Genomic DNA, 6,288 nt, shown 5'->3' on the forward strand with positions numbered 1-6,288 from the left:
TCAGTCCAACAACTGGAGCAGAAAAGAAAGAGAAGGACTACGATAAACTGCTAGTCATATTCAACGTTCCCCTTTCTCTACTCTTTTATTTTGGGGGTAGAATCTAAGGACACCATTATCTGCAACCTCTTTTCTTTAGTGGGGGAAGCCAAGGGCTAATTCTGCCAGTGTGATGGAGGATGCCTTTTACAGGAAACCCAGAAAAGCCCTGAAATCAAGGAAGTATAGGACAGTAACTTTAGTGTGCCCAGGGGGGGCCGGGAGCCAATAACAAGGGGACCATAATAAAAAAGACATGATAAAAAGTGTTGACGATGTAGAGAAATTGGAACCCTTCTACACTGCTGGTGGGAATGCAAAATGGTGCAGCTGCTTTGGAAAACAGTCTGGCCATTCCTCAAAAGGTTAAACACAGAGTTACCACATGACCCAGCAACTCCACTCACAGGTATATGCCCAAATGATATGAAAACATATGTCCACATAACAATTTATACACAAATGTCATAGCACCATTACCCATAATTACCAAAAAGTGGAAACAACCCAAATGTTCATCAATCGAAGAAAGGATAAACAAAATGTGGTTTATCCATACAATGGAATATTATTTGGCAACATAAAGGAATGAAGCATTGATACATGCTATAACGTGGATGAGTCTTGAAAACATTGTGCTATAGGAAAGAAGCCAGTCCCAAAGGATTACATGCTGTATAATTCCGTTTATAGGAAATGTCCAGACCAGGCAAATCTACAGAGACAGAAAGTAGAATAGTTGTTGCCTAGGGCCGGTGGGAGCGGGAAAGGGAGAGGTGGCACATGGAAGGATTGGAGATTCATGGCTAAGGAGTGCAGTGTTTCTTTTTGGGGTGATGAAAATGTTCCAAAAGTGATTGTGGTGATGGCTGCACAACTCTGTGAATATCCTAAAAGCCGTTGAATTGTATACTTTAAACGGGAAAATTATATGGTGTGTGAATTATATTTCAATACAGTTATGACAAGGAGAGAAAAAAAGAAGTAGGGGACCCGGGCAGGAATGGAAGACCCGCAAGTTCACCAGAAGGGGGGGATGCGATAGAGAGGAAGCAGGCAGGTGGCCTGAGGCAGTTCCTGGGCTGGGTGTTGTGTGCTGCTGCCGCTGCTCTGTATTTGCTGCAACCTGAGGCCCTGACAGGGTGAGGTGAATGTGAAGGGCCAGGGGAAGGGCTAGACATCTACTGTGTAGTGAAGTGCTGCTTTTGTAAGAAGAGTGCTTTTATATTTGCTATTAAAGAAGCCCAAGAGGCTGCTTCTGTGTTCAGTTTTTTTTTAGGGGGCAGGTGGTGGGCACTGTGTTGACTTATTTAGGTTCTCAGGGTCACAACGTTGAGTTACTTATACTCAGTTCAAGACACTTGATCCTCGCTGACCTCATGTAAGGCCTTTTTGTATATTCCTTTGTATTTATTCGTTTTTACTCCCGTATCTCACCCAAGCAACCATTCTAATGGGCATAATGAACATCTTTTGGTTTGTATGTGTACACTTGCCTATTGAGTGCTACTGTTTTGCATGCATGTATCCTTAAACTTAGTAAATATCATTGTATAGGAGGTCTCACTCTGGTTCTTCTCTTTTTTCACTCCACACATTGTTTTAAGACCTATCCACACTGTTAAGAGTACACCTAACTCTTCGCTTCTAACTGCTCACTGGTATGTGTGCACTACATATTGCCTACCTACTCTCCCCATGATTGACATACAGGCTGCCTTCCTCTCCCTGCTGCTGGTACCCCCAATAATGTGTGCCATCCAGGAGAATGCTCCTCACAGAGCTCTAGTCACAGGGAGTGTCGCTGACCAAAGCAGCCCCTGCCTCCCACCACTGCTGCTGTGCTCTGAAATCCATCTGTGTTTCCCCCAAGCTCACACGTCCCACGGGCTGCCCCCGTCAGTGAGGAAGTGTAGCAGGTACAGTAAGACAGACCCATTGCTGAGAGACATAGGGTCCCTCTCTCAGCTGATTTGGCTTGAGGTCTTCCAGTGGACTGAAGAAGCTTCCTTAGACTGTATGGCCGTCTAGTACACTTCTGTCCAGCTTCCTTCCCTCTTGCCACCACTTAGAATCATACTTGCGTCGTGGCACGATGGTCCTCCCAGTCTTCCCCATTTTCTCACAGGCATCTCCCTTAATAGAATCTTCATACAGTTAATTGATTTAATCTACTTCTTGACATCAGTTTCTCGGAAGACCCATAATGCTATACCAAACATCCTTGTACACGTCCCCTAATAAAACTGTGTAAAGATTGGTTGGGATGTACGATTAGGAGGGAAATTGTTGGATCATAGGATGAGACCTGATTGTTCCCTGGAGGGGCTGCTCCCACTTGCATTCCCATCAGCAGTATGTGGGGTTCCTATATTTTCTCATCTCTGCCTCTTTGTGGTATTATCCAGCTAATTTCTGCCTGGCTAACAAGTATAGAATGGTATCTCTTTGTTGTTTTAAACTTCTTTTCTCTGATTATTAAAGTTACTGCTCATTCTTCTTATGCCTGTTAGTCTTTAGGGATTCCTCTTCTGTTAGTTACCTGTCACATCCTTTGCCCATTTTTATGTTGGCATTGCTTTTTCTTTTTTGTTTCAGGACTGCCTTGTATATTCTAGATACTGAACTCTTGTTGGTTTTAGACATTGCAAACATCTCCCAATTGACCACCTGGTAACTTTGTCCATGATGTCCTTGATTGCACAGCAATCCTTAATTTTAATATAACCAAGAGCATCTTTGGAAAAGGGGAGGGTTGCTGACATCACATCATGGTCAAAAGCTTGAACTATGGCCAGACACACCCAGACTTCATTCCTGGCTCACCATCTCTAAATGTGGACATATATCTAGACTAGTTACCTCTCTAGCTTTCAACTTTCATCTCTAAAATGGGGTAATGTAAGAGAATCCCACTCATATCAAACAATTGGGGTAGAGAAGCATAAAATGCCATGTATGTTAAACATTTTTTAAACTTAAAACATACAAATATGCATTTATTTATATACCTTTACGTAGAGCATAGGCCTTTTCTTTGGCTAACTGTACTTCATGAATTTTTTCTTATCTAATCCAGATCCATATGGGAAATTGAATCCCAATGGCAACAATTTCCATTTTGGGATTCTTTAAGGTATAGCAAAAATTTGTACCTTCTAGGCTTTATTTTCTACCTGTTACAATTGTTCTTACCCACATTTAATTGACCGAAAGGTTTTTTATCACATTGTTCCAGAGTACGTCACTTAATTCTCTTCGGAACAACTCTTCACACTTGTACCCAACGTCTATGTACTAGTCAATCAAATTGCACAATTATAACAAATACAATAGGCACAAACTGGTGTGAGAACAAAGAAAAATTTTTTATAAGCACATGACTCATCATTTGGGAGCAAAAGTGCACAGGCAAACCAGAGTTATTGGCTGTAAATGTTCCATGTGACCTTGGAGTCCATCCTTGTAGGTCATGGAGGAAATGGAGAGCCTTGGGGAATCTGCTGAGTTGTTTTAGTGGGGTCTGCTTAGGAGTTTCCATTGTAATCTGCCTTTTGGCTGGTTGTGCTGACACTGCGCCTGGTACCTTAGTAAGAGCTCAGTAGTTGTTAATCATTATTAATACCAGACCAGTGGTTCTCAACCCTGGGGGGGGTCTGTCCGTTCCTATCCCCATCCCCACCAGGGAACATTTGGCAATGTCTGGAGATATTTTGAGTTGTCTCAACTGGAAACATAGTACTAGTTTCTAGGGGGTAGAGGCCAGAATACGGCTAAACATGCTACAGTGCCCAGGACAATCCCACAACAAAATGTCAAGAGTGCCCAGGTGGAGGACCCCACACTAGACTGTATGCTTTAGGGGAACAGTAACCATATAGTTGTTTATTCACAATTGTATCTCTAGCATTTAACAGCCCATGGTCCTTAGTAAATGCTCACTAAATATGGCGCCTGTGTGCAAACTGACTAAATGAGTTAAAGAAGACTTGAGAGAAGTGAGGGCACAGGCTCAGAGTCAGGCCCCGAGCCTTCAAAGGGGCACACACAGACCCCTTCCCAGAAAACGAATCCAGATCGCTCTGTTCCTGATCCAATTTCTGTGTATTACAGCTGGTCAACTGCAATTGTCTGCTTGTACCATTTTTGGCTGATATATTTACCCACTAAGAGATTGGGTTTTTAAAATTTTTTTCATACTTGATATCTGGCTAGATATCTGAACTTGGCTCCTATTCTGCAATTCATTTTTGGTCCAGTTCTCTGGAGAGCCCAGCCCTCTACCTATCTACTAGAGTTTAGCATCTTGCCCTCCTGCCTGGCACCTGAGCGCTTACTTCAGCTCTGCCGCTGGCGCAGAAGAGATTAGACAAAGGGAACACATCGGTGTTAGAGCTGGTTAGAGAGAAGCCCGGATAAAGACAATAAAAGGATCCTGGCCCAGAAAAGCAGGGAACTGGGTTCGCAGCCCAGTTCCACTGCTTATTACATATTTATCTTTTCTTAACTTCTGTGTTCTCATTCATAAAATGGAAACAGGAAAGCTTTTAAATCTATTTTGCAAAGTGGTTTGTAATAAAATGATAACATAAAGGTGATTTTCAAATAACCTAAAGGTTTACCAATAACCTAAAATAAATGCCTTTGGTAATAATGTCAAAGAAATCAACTTATTTAAAAAATATATATGTATAACATAATACATAAATAAATATGTTTATATATTCCACATCACCCCCCAGCACTTTCCCAGGCAGACAGAGATAGGAAAGCTAAGCCCCTCAGAGGTTAATGCTTTGCACAATTCAAATAGCTGGTATGTTCCAGAGAAACTGGACTAGGACACAGCCCAATACTCTTTCAACTAGGATACCCTGCTACTAAGCAAGTCCTTTGAAGACACATAAAATGATTTTGATAGAATGATATAAAATAACCACATTATAAGGGGGTTTGGCATAAAAGTAAGCTGCATAGCATATGCCCTAAGGATACTTTTAGAGTCGTGTTCCAGAAAGCAAAATTGGGAAATAGTAAAACAATGTAGCTAGTTGTCTCTTTTTGCTTTCAAACATTTCAATTACAGAATTTTCTTGTGGCCCTGAAATTTCTCTGGTCATTCAAGTTTCGGCTGTTCTTTTTGTGGCATGGATCTACAGAACAGCAAATGCCATAACTTTTAATTCACGCATGACTGTCGCCTGTGTCACTCTGTGGGATTCAGCCAGGCCTGGCAATACTCATGGATGGATGGAATGGGAGGAGGCAACAGGACTTGGATGAGTCTCTGCCCTGAGGACTCAGACATAAGGGAGGGAGAGGGAACCAGCAGCTGCAGTTGCAGTGAATTCCAGTTTTGAACACAGCCCTGGGGGAGCACAGATGCAGATGGCCTGAGCAGGCATTGAGAGGGAAGAGGAGCCCAGTAGGTGTGGGAAGCACAGAAAGGGGCATGCAAGGTGGATCACCTTTAGAAGTCCAGGGTGCCAAGCCAGGAGTCTCAGCACTGGAGATATCTGCACTTCTGGTCCTGGGAACTGGAAGGGCAAGGCCAAGGGAAGCTCCTGTTCAAGAGGAGATGAGGACACCAGCCAGGTTATTGAGAACAGACTCAAAGACAGAAACCCAGGTTCAAGAAATGGGGCCTGTGAAAGATGGAGAATTCAGGAACGAAGTAGGTGCTGCTTATGAACCTCTGGCATAGCTGAACTGACATAGAAAGACTGCTTTGTGAGGAGAGGAAAAGAGAGAAACCAGGTCCAGACTGGACAAAAGAGGTGGTGAGTAGACTTACAGGTCACTGTATTAAAGAGATAAAAGAAAACTTGGGAAACTCTCTGGGTTGAGCTTTTAAATATTTACAATATCCTCTGCAATTGGTTGTTAGTTGACTTCAGTGGTTCCCTGGTGCCATCTTGCACCTGCCACCAGCCCACAGAGCTCTTTCTAGGCCACCAGCCCCAACCTCCCAAACTTGTGCGCAATCTCCTTGAACAAAGCCTATCAGAGATGTTTAAATGGGAGAGAGGATAGGATGTAAAGAACGAGGGATTGATGGGCGGGAACTAGCTCTAACTGAGGTCTAAACTGGAAGAACACTGAAAAGGAAGTGGTGTAAAGAGAGACAGCAGATGTCTCTCTGAAACATTTTGTGCTAGGATTGAGTCTCCCTTGTGTGTAAAGCTTTTCTAACCTGATCTACAGGGGAATAAATAAATGAATGAATGGCCAAATGAACAAATCAGTGAA

This window comes from Rhinolophus sinicus, chromosome 3 (genome assembly GCF_057876585.1).
Source record: "Rhinolophus sinicus isolate RSI-liver-muscle chromosome 3, RSI-T2T, whole genome shotgun sequence".
In the NCBI taxonomy this organism is placed as follows: Eukaryota; Metazoa; Chordata; class Mammalia; order Chiroptera; family Rhinolophidae; genus Rhinolophus; species Rhinolophus sinicus.